Consider the following 15,051-nt stretch of genomic DNA (forward strand, 5'->3'; position numbering starts at 1 on the left):
AGCTGTAGCAGCAGCTTCAGGAGCTCTTGGCTCGGAGATGGCTTTACTGTGGGTGATCAGACCAATATGAGCTTGGAGTGTTCTACCACAGGTCAGACACAAATAGTCCATATGAACATTTTGGGTGAATTCTCTAAATTTGTACAACTCACAGAAGCAAATTAAGAGAGCAAGGAATAGTATACCTGGCAGATCTATAGAGAAGGGAAGACTTTATGACCAAACAAGAGGTAGAAAGCACTATAAAATGTAAAATAGATAACTTTGATCATAGTAAATGAAAAAAAGTTTTTGCACAAACAAAACCAATGCAACTAACATTAGAAGAAAATAAGAAACCTGGGAAACAATTATTGCAATAATTATCTCTAATAAAGGCCTTATTTCTCTAATATATAGAGAAATGAGTCAAATTTATAAGAATATAAGCCATGGGGTGGAGCCAAGATGGCAGTTGGAAAGGAGGGACTTGCCTAGGGCTCTCCCCCAGGACCCTCCAAACACCGATAAAAATGGCTCTGAACAAATTCTAGAGCTGCAGAACCCATGGAATAGAAGAGGGAAGTAGGGCTCCAGCCCAGGACAGCCTGGATGGTCGCTGGGTAAGGTCTATCATGCACAGAGCTGGGAGCAGAGCAGAGCCCAGCATGGGCTGTGCCCAAACAGACCAGGAGCAGGGTGGAACAGGCCCTAGCACCCTGAATCAGCGAGCTGTGGCAGTTACCAGACTTCTCAACCCACAAACACCAAAAACAACAGAGAAGGTTAGTGGGAAAAGTTGTGGGGGACAGAATGAAAGGAGTTCATGGCTCAGCCACTGCCCCAGGCGGCAGTGGAGGTGGTGCAGCTACAGAACTACAGCTGCAGTTGCTTCTGGCCCCAGGCCCATCTGGTGGGAGGAATTAAGTGGAGGATCAGAGTGCAGAGCCTGCTTAAGATCTGAGTCAGGTCCAGGTTGGTGGTTCTTAGGGGAGGAGTAGCACTGGTGTGGCAGAGCTTGCGGTGTAGAAATAGCTCAGAAAGGAACAGTGCAGCCCCTCAAGCTTGGGACAAAGTACTCTCTACAAGCAGTCTTACCCTGACAAAAAACTCAAGGGTCAAGTAGTTGGCTGGGAACATGGCCAGGCAGCAAAAACGGACTCAGATTCAGACTCAGACTTTGGAATCTTTCTTTGGTGACAAAGAAGACCAAAACATACAGCCAGAAGAAGTCAACAAAGTCAAAGAGCCTACATCAAAAGCCTCCAAGAAAAACATGCACTAGTCTCAGGCCATGGAAGAGCTCAAAAAGGATTTGGAAAAGTGAGTTAGAGAAGTAGAGGAAAAATTGGGAAGAGAAATGAGAAGGATGTGAGAAAACCATGAAAAACAAGTCAATGACTTGCTAAAGGAGACCCCCAAAAATACTGAAGAAAACAACACCTTAAAAAAATAGACTAACTCAAATGGCAAAAGACATCCAAAAAGCCAATGAGGAGAAGCCTGTCTTGACAGGCAGAATTAGCCAAATGCAAAAGAAGGTCCAAAAGATCACTGAACAAAATACTACCTTAAAAATTAGATTGGAGCAAGTGGAAGCTAGTGACTTTTTGAGAAATCAAGATATTATAAAACAGAACCAGAGGAACGAAAAAATGGAAGACAATGTGAAATATGTCATGGGAAAAACCACTGACCTGGAAAATAGATCCAGGAGAGGTCATTTAAAAATTATTGGACTACTTGAAAGCCATGATCAAAAAAAGAGCCTAGATATCATCTTTCAAGAAATTATCAAGGAGAACTGTCCTGATATTCTAGTGCCAGAGGGTAAAATAGAAATTGAAAAAATCTACCGATCACCCCCTGAAAAAGACCCCAAAAGAAAACTCCTGGGAATATTGTTGCAAAATTCCAGAGCAAATAGATCAAGGAGAAAATACTGCAAGCAGCCAGAAAGAAACAATAATCAAAGAATAATCAAAGATCTAGCAGCTTCTACAGTAAGGGATCAAAGGGCTTGGAATATGATTTTCTGGAGGTCAATGGAGCTAGGATTAAAACCAAGTATCACCTACCCAGCAAAACTGAGTATCATGCTCCAAGGCACAATATGGATTTTCAAAAAAATATAGGACTTTCAAGCTTTCTCAGTGAAAAGACCAGAGCTGAATAGAAAAATTGACTTTCAAAAACAAGAATCAAGAGAAGCATGAAAAGGTAAACAAGAAAGAGAAATCACAAGGGACTTACTAAAGTTGAACTGTTTTGTTTACTTTCCTACATGGAAAGACAATGTGTATAATTCATGAGACCTCAGTATTAGGGTAACTGAAGGGAATATATATCATATATATCTTATATGTATGACATCTAAAAAATTAAATTAAGGGATGAGAGAGGAATATATTGAGAGAGGGAGAAAGGGAGAGATAGAATGGGGTAAATTATCTTGCATAAAAGTGGCAAGAAAAAGCAATTCTGTTGGGAGGGAAGAGGGGGCAGGTGAGGGGGAATGAGTGAATCTTGCTGTCATTGGATTTGACCTGAGGAGTGAATAACATACACACTCAATTGGGTATCTTACCCCACAGGAAAGAAGGAGGAAGGAGATAGAAAAAGGAGAAACAATAGAAGGGAGGGCAGATAGGGGGAGGAGATAATTAAAAGCAAACACTTTTGAAAATGGACAGGGTCAAGGGAGAAAACTGGATAAACGGGGATAAGATGGGAAGGAAAAAAATATAGTCTTTTACAACATGAGTATTGTGGAAGGGTTTTGCATAATGACACACATGTGGCCTATGTTGAATTGCTTGCCTTCTTAGGGAGGGTGGGTGAGGAGGGAAGAGGGGAGAGAATTTGGAACGCAAAGTTTTCAAAGAAGATGTTCAAAAAAAAAGTTTTTGCATGTAACTAGGAAATAAGATATACAGGCAATGGGGCATAAACATCCATCTTGCACTGCCAGAAAGTAAGGGAAAAGGGGATGGGGGGAAGTGGGGCAACAGAAGGGAGGGCTGACTGGGGAATGGGGCAATCAGAATATATGCCATCTTGGAGTGGGGGGGAGGGTAGAAATGGGGAGAAAAATTGTAATTCAAACTCTTGTGAAAATTAATGCTCAAAGCTAAAAATATTAAATAAATAATGATTTAAGAAAAAAGAATATAAGCCATTCCCCATTCAGAGGATATGAACAGGTAGTAATTTTTATTTTTATTATTCAACATTCACTTTTATAATATTTTGAGTTCCAGGTTTTTTCCCCTCCATCTTCTTCCCCCTTCCCAAGATGGTATGCAATCTGATATAGGTTATATATATATGTGTAATCATATTAAACATTTCATATTAGTCATGTTGTAAAAGAAAAACCAGAACACAAAGGAAAAGCCATGAGGAAGAAAAGAAAGAGAAAATAGTATTCAGACTCCATATTTCTTTCTCTGGGTGTGGATACCGTCTTTCATTCTGAGTCTTTTGGAGTTGTCTTAGATCATTGTAATGCTGAGAAGAGCTAAGTCTATCAAAGTTGGTCATCACACGATGTTTCTGTTACTGTGTAAAATGTCTCCTGGTTCTGTTCACTTCACTCCACATAAGTTCATCTAAGTTTTTCCAAGTTTTTCTTATATCTGTAGAATAGGCAGTTTTCAGATGAAGGAATGAAAGCTATCTATAGTCATATAAGGAAATACTCCAAATCACTTTTGATTAGAGAAATGCAAATTAAAATAACTCTGAAGTACCACCTCACATCTATCTGATTGGCTGATATGACAGAATAGGAAAATGATAAATGTTGGAGGAGATGTGGCAAAATTGGGACACTAACGCACTCTTGGTGGAGTTGTGATCTGATCCAGAAATTCTAGAGAACAATTTGGAATTATGCCAGAAACTGTGCATACCTTTTGATCTAGCAATACCTCTACTAGATCTGTATCCCAAAGTGATCAGAAAAAAGGGAAAAGGACCTAAATGTACAAAAATATTCATGGAAGTTCTTTTTGTGGTGGCAAAGAATTGGAAATTGAGGAGATGCCCATCAATTGGGAAACAGCTGAACAGGCTGTGGCATATGACTCTAATGGAATACTATTGTGCAATAAGAAATGATGAGCAGGCAGTTTTCAGAAAAACCTGGAAAGACTTATATTAGTTGGTGCAAAGTGAAATAAGCACAAAGGGGAACATTGTACACAGTAACAGAACACTGTGTGATGATCGGCTATGAATGACAGCTCTTCTCAGCAATACAATGATCCAAGACAATTACAAAGGACTTATGATGGGAAATGCTATCCATGTCAGAGAAAGAGCTGATGGATTTTGAATCCAGATCAAAGCATACTGTTTTCACTTTATTTTTTTCATGTTTTTTATTTTTGGTCTATTTCTTCTTTTACCACATGACTAATATGGAAATATGTTTTACATGATTGCACGTATATAAAATTACTTACTATTTTAGGAAGGGGGGAGGAAATGGAGGAAGGGAAAAAATTTGGAACTCAAAATTTTGTAAAAATGAGTGTTAAAATTATCTTTACATGTAATTGGAAAAATAAAATACTATTAAAATACCTCTAGTAGGTCTGTAAAGAGGCCAAACAAAAACAAAAAAGACATATGTACAAAAACATTTATAGCAGCTCTTTTTGTGGAGGCAAAGAATTGGAAAGTGAGGGGATGCCCATCAATTGAGGAATGGCTGAACAGATTTTGGCATATGATTGTTGTGCTATAAGAAGTGATGAAGGGGATGGTTTCAGAAAAAAACTTGAGAAGACCTATATGAACTGACATATCGTGAAGTGAGCAGAACCAGGAGATCATTGTACACAGTAAGAACAATATTGTAATGATGGTCAACGATGAGAAAGACTTAGCCACTTTGATCAATATAGTGATCCAAAGCAATTTCAAAGGACTCATGATAAAAAATGCTATCCACTTCCAGAGAGAGAGAACTAGTGAACTTGGAGTGCAAATTGAAGCATAATTTTCTTTCTCTCCTTTTTTGTAATATATATTTGCATGATTTCACATGTATAATTGATATCATATTCCTTGACTTCTCAGTGCATAGAGTAAGTGTGGGAATGAGGGAGAGAATTTGGAACTCTTAAAAAAAAAAGAATGTTAAAAGTAAATAGATTAATAAAAAACTTCTTTAGCACATGATTATTATTTTAATATCACTTTCTTTATCCAGTTTTTCTCTGTATCTGTCTCTCTATCTGTCTCCCTCTCTTTTTCCACGTCTTTTGTTAAATGGCTTGTTTTTAAATGTCAGGTTATAGCTTTGAAATAGCATGTCAAAGCTTCTTATCTTTATCTTCTATTTTGGTATTGGTTTTGGTCTTTGCTCTAACAAATTTATGGTGTAGTTATAAACAGTTGATTCAGAAATCATTCTCATATTGATACCCAGTTTTCTCCCTTATAAGATATGGTTTCATTTCTGTGATATTATTCATTATTTGCCATGACTGTTATTAAAGGAAATATCATCATATGATGGCATGAAAGTTCCCTATAGTATATTAGTATTTGGCATTTCTTATTTATCTTGAGCCACATTTTCCAACACACTGTATTTTTCACCATTTTTCTATGCCCTGTTTCTTTTTTGTTGTTCAAGTTACTGAGTCTTGAAATATGTTGATTTAATTTAGAGAATCTTATCAGGTTCTTCATATAATTTCCTCTACTTCCTTATCCTCTGCAACAGATGTTGGCATATGTGCTGCAATTATCTTCGTGGTAGTCTTTTTGCTTACATTTGTTGTGAGCACTCTAATATTACATGAGCAAGTGTACCATCATGATTCTTGTTTCCTTGGGACATGACACCAACTCCACTCTGAAGGGCAAAGGAAGTGGGTATTAGGACTTGAATCCCCTAACAGACATAGAATTGTTCCTGGATAATATATCATTAACCTTTTCCTGATGAAGAATCTTTAAAAGTTATTTTTCAGTTCATTTCCTTAAAATCCTTTGATTGATGTATTGACCTAAGCTTGAGAGTGGGGGATGGAGGGAGAGGATCCAGTGGGGCAAGGACTGATAGCCATGATCATCTTCCCACAAACCGCAGAGAAGGAGGTATGATGGTGGCAACCATCTTAGAAGTCAACCAAGCAAAGTTTCAAATCCATTAGTAGAGTGTGTAGAGATCAACACTTTGGTATTGAGTCAGATGGAGAGGCAGAGCATCTTAGACACTAGCCTATTATATAATCCAAACTTTCCTAAAGGGTTGAGGTCTTTAAGACAGGGAGGAAGTGAAGAATTAAGAAACACTGGGTGCCATGCAATATGTGCAAACCAATTCAATCTGTGTCTAACTTTCACATAAGATCTTAGACATACAGTTATAGACCTTACAGTCATCTAATCCAGGGTTACTTAAATTTGGGTCTGAGAACTTGTTTTACAAAACAGAAGAATAATTATGTACTTTAAAAACCATAGATCTTTAAAGAAGTATACACAGAAAGTTACCAAACTGTTCACACCCTTCGACTCAGCTGTACCATTACTAGGTGTACACTGGGGTGGGGAACCTGTGGCCTCAAGGCCACATGTGGCCTTCTAGGTCCTTGGGTGAGGCCTTTTGACTGAGTCCAAGTTTTACAGAACAAATCCTTTATTAAGGAGATTTGTTCTGTGAAGTTTGGATTGAGTCAAAGGGCCACACTTGAGGACCTAGAGGTCCACATGTGGCCTCAAGGCCATAGGTTCCCCACCCTTGGATGCCATAAAGACCTCAAAGAAAGAAGAAAAGGATACATATGGACAAAAATATTTATAGTCACTGTCCTTTTATCAGGTAATGGACAAATTGTGGTATGTGATTGTAATGGAATATTATCATGCTATAAGAAATGAAACAGACTGTTTCAGAGGAAAATCGGTAAAACTTTATTAACTAATGTGGAATGAAGTGAGCAGAGATAGTGATGTATACAATTATAGCCATATTTGAATGAAGAAAACCAACTTTGAAAGACTTTAGAACTCTAATCAGTACAGTGACAGATCAAAAGAATAAGGATGAAACTTGTCACTCACTTCCTGATAACTTGAAATGCAGAAAAAGATATGCATTTTTGGACATGGTCAACGTGGGACTCTGATTCCCTGGACTATATAGCTTTATATTGAAGGCTCTATCTATGTATCTTTGTATCTATGATCTATCTATCTATCTATATTTACTCAATGTGGAATATAGTGTAAATAGGAGGGATAGATTAATAAAAAGGGTTTTTCTTTTCAATTGATAAATGCTCAAAAGATATGATTAGGTAGTTTTCAAAGGAAGAAATCCAAGTTATTAATAGCCATGTGAAAAAAATACCCTAAATGACTAATAATTAGAGAGAGAGAGGGAGGAAGAGAGAGAGGAGAGAGAGAGAGAGAGAGAGAGAGAGAGAGAGAGAGAGAGAGAGAGAGAGAGAGAGAGAGAGAGAGAGAGACAGGGTCAGTATGGGAATATTTTACTTGACTATACCTATTTGTGATGAGTTGTATTGCCTTCTCAATGTGTGTAGAGAACTAAGTAGGGGAGAACTGGGGCCTAAAAATAAAATAAAATCACAGAAGAAGCCGTATGGGTTTTCATTGAAATATTGACATTTAGGCTTAAATTTTTGAGCTGGAAGGGACCATAGAGACCAACTCCTTCATTTTATACATAACCAAATAAAACCCCAGAGAAGTAACATTAATTGCCTAAAGTCCCACAACTAGCTTAAGCCTAAGTTCTGCCTCTGAACAAGAAAGAAGGGAATATGAATGTTGAGAAAGAACAGTTAATGATTATGAATCAGATGCCTAAGTTGACTCAATGTCAGTAAGAAGGATAATACTAAAGACTCTGTAGTCAATGAGTTTTCTCAGATGGAATTAAAAGTGGAATATCAAAATTTAGAGCAGTCAAAAAGGAAGCAAAAGTCAGTGGGGATATAAAATTTAGCATGAGATGACTGTAAGAATCTTGGACCAGAATTTGTCAGGCCTGGGTTCTAACTCCGACTCTCCCACCAATTGGCTGTGTGACCTTGGCCAAGTCATGTTATTGATTGGGACTTCCATTTCTTCACCTAGAAGATAAAAAGCTTGAATTAAATGATCTTGAAGCACCCTTCTAGGGCTAACATTCTGTGGTTCTAAAAGTCACAGAGGAGTCCAAATTACACAGAAGACTCTAGCAACCAGAGTGGGGGGGGAGGGGAATGAAGCAGGCAAACATTACTTCTTTCTGGAGGTAGGCTTTGATCAAATGGCAACAATATGCCAGGAGTGACAGACTGATGTTCTCACTCTGTGCTCACCTAGAGGCAAACTAGTAAGCTACAGAGAGGGTAAAATTAAGAGGGAAAAAGAGAGAGACTAAGCTTAATATCTTGACTGTTCAGCTGGAGAGGCCAAAGCTAGTTTCATTTTTTTTTTGGCAGTCTCATTGGTGCCATAGGATTGGAGATGAAGGATAAATGTTTCCATGTGGAGGTTGTTAACCTTTTTTTGTGTATCATGGTGCCTTTAGTAGTCTGTTGAAGCTTATGGATAGACTCCTTCTCTGAATGTTTTTACACGCATAACATAAAATACGTAGAATTACAAAGGAAACCAGTTATATTAAAAATAGGTGTTAAAATATAAAAATAAAATCCAAACCCACAAGTTAATGAACCCCAGGTTAAGAATGCCTGATCTAGAGGAAGTAAGCTTGAGGGGCAAAATAAATGAACTATGAACTATTCTAATATTTTAAAAACATTAACTATAACTTGGATAAAGAGGATTGGTTAGTTTTTTTGAAAGAGGCAAGCAAAGTCTTAGGTCGGGAGAACGTAGACTCAATTTTTGAAGAAGAAAATAGAATAGTGAAAAATTAGAAATTAAATAAAAAGGTTTCCCTCTCTGCTATTTCTGATTGGGAGAATCTAATTAAAATTACAGAGGTTCAAGCCCACAGAGTTTCTAATGAAACTGAAAGTCAAAATGAAACTTTATGAGTACTACCTGTAATGGATAATTTTTTTAAAAAATTATTTTAAGAGAAGGGTGCTGGGTTTCACACAACAGCTCCAGTAAACAGCCATTTAAAATATCATTGGGAATTACCCAGTTACAGCATGTTGTCATAATTTGGGCCATCTTTAGAAAAATCTGATAAATAGTATATGTATCCTATACTGTAGCAAGTTGATAAGAACTAGCATGAATTAAATATTTTTAAAATTTGGTCTTCATTTTTTCATTTTTTAGAATCTTCATGGTTGATGACTCACATGTATAGACATTTTCATGAATGAATGAAGTTTGGGAGTATAGCTTCAAAATGTTACAAAAATTCAACATGGCAAAAGATTTTCTGTGAAGTCAGAGGGAAATTTGACAAAACCGATGTTGAGCTAAAACAAAGTTAATCTGTTAGGATTTTTACATTTCTTGATTTCCTTCTTAGAAAAGTTTTCACCTCAATTTTTTTAGAAATAAGAAAAGGTATTATCCAATGTATAACAGATTCAAGTTAGGAATATCAAATTTACCCTGGGCTCATTGTGATGCTTTGAGAGATTAGTATATCCACTTTATGAACCAAAGCAATGTAATCAGCAACATATGGGAAGTTCACTAGATTACATACAGTTTCATTATAAAGTTATTATAATAACTTACATAGCACTTCAAGACTTGAAAAGCACTTTACAAAGATTATCTCATTTGATCCTCATAACAACCCCAAGAAGTAGGTGTTATTATTATCCCCATTTCATAGAGGAGGAAAATGAGGCAGACAGAAATTAAGTAGCTTGCCTAACATCACATGACTAGCTAATAAGTGTCTGAGGCCAAATTTGAACTCTGGTCTTTCTAAATTGAGACCCAGCATGCAATCTACTGTGACACCTTTGTTGTTGTTCAGTTGTTTCAGCTGTGTCTGTTTCTGTGTGATCCCATTTTTTGGCAAAGATACTGGAGTGCTTTGTCATTTCCTTCTCCACTTCATTTTATGGATGAGGCAAATAGGGCTAAGTGACTTGCACAGGGTCACAATGCAAATAAGTCTCTGAGGCCAGATTTGAACTCAGGAAGATGAGTCTTCCTGACTCCAGGCCTGGTGCTCTATCTACTGTGAAACCTAACTGCCTCTAAGAATTCCAGTAAGAATGATCTATATAGTCTTTATCTTTGGATTAAATTGAATGCTATTAATGAGTAGCAGTACGTCACATTCCATCGAGTCTGTCTGCCACAAGTCTCTCCCCAGTCTAGTCTATCCTCTACTCAGCTATCAATGTGATCATGTTTATACCCCTTGCCCCCTTAATAAACTCCAGTGCCTCCTTATTACCTCTAGGATTAAATTTAAAATCCTCTATTAGATGATCAAAACCCTTTGTAGGCTGCCCTCTTACCACCTTTCCAGTCTTCTTACACCCTTTTCTCCCTCCCTCCAATAGTCTGTCATCTAGTGACACCAGCCTCTTTGCTGCTCCCAAACTCAACACTCAGAAATTTTCACCAGCTTTCTCCCAGGCTGGGAATGATTACTCTTTCCATCTCTGCCTCTTGGTTTTGCTGGCTTCCTTCAAGTCCCAGACAAAATTCTACCTTCTACAGAAAGCCTTTTTCAATTCTTTTTAATTCTAGTGCCTTACCTCCACAATTTCCAATTTAGTCTCTATGTAGCTAGTTTGTACACTGCCTGCTATCTCCCGCATTGGACTGTGAGACCCCTGAGAGCAGGGACTCTTTTAAGCTTTCTTTGTATTCCCAGCACTTATCACCATGCCTGCTATATAGTAAGTGCCTCTCAGAACTATAGGTCTTTTAGTCCAACTCTTCATTTTCCAAATGAGACAAATAGAGCGAGGTACAGTGACTTGCCTATGGCCACTCAGATAAGCTAATGGTAGAGCTGGGGCTAAAGCCCGTATCTCTTGAGTCTAGTCCAGTGGTCTTTCTGCTACACCATGCTGCTGCTTCCAATTATAATTGAAATTATGGCAGTGGAGGCTGGTTGTGCTATCTACAATCCTGATTCATATGGCACAAAGGTAGTTTTCAGGTAGTCTCTTGAGTTAATCCATTGGGAGATGTGATACTCCTCAATATAGTTATCCCTTCCACATGGGGGGGGGGTTGGGGGCACAGCACCCTTGTGATCTGGAAAATCCGTGTGAAATTTTTTGGCCCTCCTTTCATTCCAGAGAAGAAGTCTGAATTTAATATTTAATGGATATTTTTATTTAATGCAAAATTTGGGTTAAGTATTTGGTCATAGGTTATATTATATAATGCCATAAATATGTTTTATGCATTTCTGAGTTTCTAAACCTTTTCTGTGTTGTCTGCTGGCCTTTGCATGCTATCTGCAGCTTCTACAAAACTCCCCCCAAATTCCCATTTAATTTCTTATACCGACCTGTGATATATTGAAACCACGATGGGGAAAAACCACAATGTGGAGGGATTACTGTAGTCACTCTACCTTCTTCCCCCACCATATACCTTCTTGTTGAGATTAATGGACTGGTGGGAGGGGAAGGAGAAGCTTAGAGCCAGCTAGCAGAAGGGAGCAATTAAGCTACTTCTGTCAAAGGAAGATATGAAGAGAGTCAGAGCAGGAAGTTGTATGGGAAGTCTTAGAAAGGCATGGGTAGTTCGAAGATAAGGAGGGATGGTGGGCATGGAAGGATCTTTCTTCCTTCTTGGGCCTGATCTGGAATATATTCTGGTGTTCCATTAGTAATGAACAAGAAGGGAAGAATGATCAGGGCGATTCAACTGAGCTGATGATCTAGTTACAAAGCAGAATCTGAGGTCCCAGAGAACCTTGGAGCAGCATCAGAGCAGTGAGTGAGGAAATGCAGCTGAGGCAATCCATTTGTTGGCTCCTGAGTACCCACACTTACTGAACACTGACAGGAGACCATGAGTGGAAAAGCAGCTGGAGGTGCTTGCTAAATCAGTGGGAGCAGCTGCTAGGGAGGTCTGAGTCCAAGCACCTTAATTACATGTCTGGAACTCTTAGGGCATGCCTATCTTATCTAGGGTTGAGCAATGGGTACACCAGCAGTTGCTTTAATATATTTGATTTTATTCTCCCTGTTTTTATAGTATGAATAAAAAGCCATCTGTAGTTAAAATATGATTGTGTGACTGACTATATTATGCTATGTTTATGGGACTTTAGTGAAATTCAGGGAAGAGAGCAAGGTTGTCCCAGTGGGAGCTGAGCCAAGTGGCTTTTAAGTTTTTCAGTCAATAGCATTTATTAACTATTTCCCAAGTGCCAGGTGCTGTGCTAAGGGCTCAGGATACAAAGAAAAGACAAAAAAGAAAAAACAATTCCTGTCCTCAAGGGGTTGATATTCTAATAGAGGGGATTCTAATTGGAGAAATCCACACAGACCCCACTGCCAGGCTAATGAGGCAAACACTGACAATCCATAAAAGGAGAGGAGCCAGGGGCTGCAGGTTTCAGTTCTCTCTGAAAAACAGAGAGAACTTAGATTTTTCCCCAGAGTGGGTATTTCAGTGTTGGGTGACATATATAATCACTATGCCAATAAAGAATTTCCAATGTCTGATTATTCTTTATTTTCTAGCATTTATATGATGCTTTAAGGTTTACCAAGTACTTTACAAATATTATCTCATTTTGATTTTCACAGCAACCCCGAGAAGCAGGTGTTATTTTCATCCTCCTTTTACAGATAAAGAAACTGAGATCGAAAGAGACTAAGTGATTTGCCCAAGATCACATAGCTAGTAAGTGTCTGAGGTAGCATTTGAACTCAGGTCTCTGATTTCAAGCCCAGCACTCCATCCACTCTGCCACAAATTGTTACGGATCAGGATCAGGCAAGTGACTGACAGTATCTTTTGGTGGCACACATATAAACACATGTATCTCCACCTTTGCAAGGTATGTATGCATGATACACAAATGACACACTCATACATTCACACACGTGTACATGCATGTGGATATGACCATGCGTGCACACATATGCGCATACACTCATATATGTATGTGTATGTGCACATGCTAAAGATGCTGAAAACAGACAATGACCTGGGATTAGAATGGAATGCTGGATGAAATAAATTTAATGTTGGAGTAGATGCAGCTCAAGATTCAGAGTTAGACTACTTTGGTTCCAGTCCTTCCTCTGACACTAGTTGTTAGTCCTAGCTGTACTTCCACAGCTGTACAATGAAAGTTACAGGACCCAGCTCACAGAGTTGTTGATAGATCCAAATGTGTTGTGTCTGCGAAGTGCTCTGCAAATGCTAATCTATTGCCAAGGCCCTTCTATTTTGCTACATACCATCTCTCAATATGCCCTCTTTCCTTCTCTGACACATCCACCACCCTGTTTCAGACCCTCATCTCCTCATTGCATTATTGGTTGTTCAGCCTGCTAAAAGTTTCTTGCTACTCTAAGACCATCCTCCACTCAGCTGTCAAAGTGATCTTCCTAAATTACATGTCTGATCATGTCACCCTCCCTTCTATAAATTCCAGTGGCTCCCTATCATCTTGACTGAGGATCAAAACTAAACTCCACTGTTTGTTTGACAGTCAAAGCCCTATATGACCTATTCCACTTCTTTCCAATTTTTTGATCCAATGATGCTGACCTCTTTGTTATTCCTTGAGCAAAACACTTAGCTTCCAAACTCCTGGAACTTCCAGCCTGTAATGCTCTCCCTCCTCATCTCTGCCTTCCGAGCTTCCCTGATTTTCTTCAAGCCTCAGCTAAAATCCTACCTTCTAAAGGGAGTCTTTTCTGATCCCCCTTAATTCCAATGCCTTCTCTCTATTTTTCCAATTTTTCCTTAATATATCTTGCTTGTATGCAGTGATTTGCATGTTGTCTCCCTCATTTGACTGTGATATCCTTGAGGAACTGTCTTTGGCCTTTCTTTGTAACCCCACTGCTTAATAGTGTCTGGCACATAATTAGTGTTTATTAAGTGGTTATTGAATGATTGATTGATTCTGTCCTCAAAATCTTTTAGTAGGTTCTTTACTGCCTATCAAGTAAAACACAAGCTCCTTAGATTACTACTCAAGGCCCTCCAAAATCTTTCTCTAATCTATTTTTCCAGCCTTATTTTCACTCTATTTTCCTTCATAAGTTCCTTGGTCTAGTCAAATTGGATTTCTCGCCAGTACTTTGTCTCATCTTGTCCTTCTCAGCCTCTACCCATTTGCATATACGCTCCCAGAGCCTGGAATGAACTCCCATTAATGCTTTGGCATATTGATATCTTTATTTTCCTTCAAGGTCTGACTCAGGAGGTGCTGCTTCTTCTATGAAGTCTTTCCCATTTTCTATGTCAAGAGGTTGTCTTCCATAAGTTTCTCATGCAATGTAATTATATCCTAATTTGCATTAAAATTTCTTGCATATTGGTATCAACCTCTCTATCAGATTGTAAGCTCCTCGGGGGCAAGGAATCTGTCATGTTCATCTTTGTATCCCCATCGCCAGTATTTACATGTACCAGGTACTGTGGAAAGCGCTATACCCTTTTAGCCACTCAATACATAAATTGTTGGCTCATTAATAAGCATTTGCCAAATACCTTCTATGGTAGGTATACCTGCTATTTAATGAGGAACTATACAGGTGTACCTCCATTTCTTCAAGGAAGAGAAAACTTGAGGGGAACCAGCAAAAACATGGGGCAAAAGAAACTGATTCATCACAGGTCTCCACCCTTTTATTTTGTGATGAAGCATGCATGATTATAACTCTAGCCATGGAGCCCTGAATAGTTATAACTAAAGGTTGAGTATAATAGCTGGGCAGTATGTTGTTCTGTTATTTCTTGGGGTCTTCTCTGCCCCATATGAAGAACTTTGTCAATCATTGTATATGTATATAGGGCTACTTCATTAATTATCATTTCCTAGAGAACATATATAACTTCACTTGGTGTCCATCACATTTTCTTATTATCGTTGGGAGAATAACAGGAAAAGACAATGGAAGGCTCTTCTCTCTGTACCAGAAGGGAGTATAGCTA

The sequence above is a fragment of the Trichosurus vulpecula genome, chromosome 6 (assembly GCF_011100635.1).
Source record: "Trichosurus vulpecula isolate mTriVul1 chromosome 6, mTriVul1.pri, whole genome shotgun sequence".
Lineage (NCBI taxonomy): Eukaryota > Metazoa > Chordata > Mammalia > Diprotodontia > Phalangeridae > Trichosurus > Trichosurus vulpecula.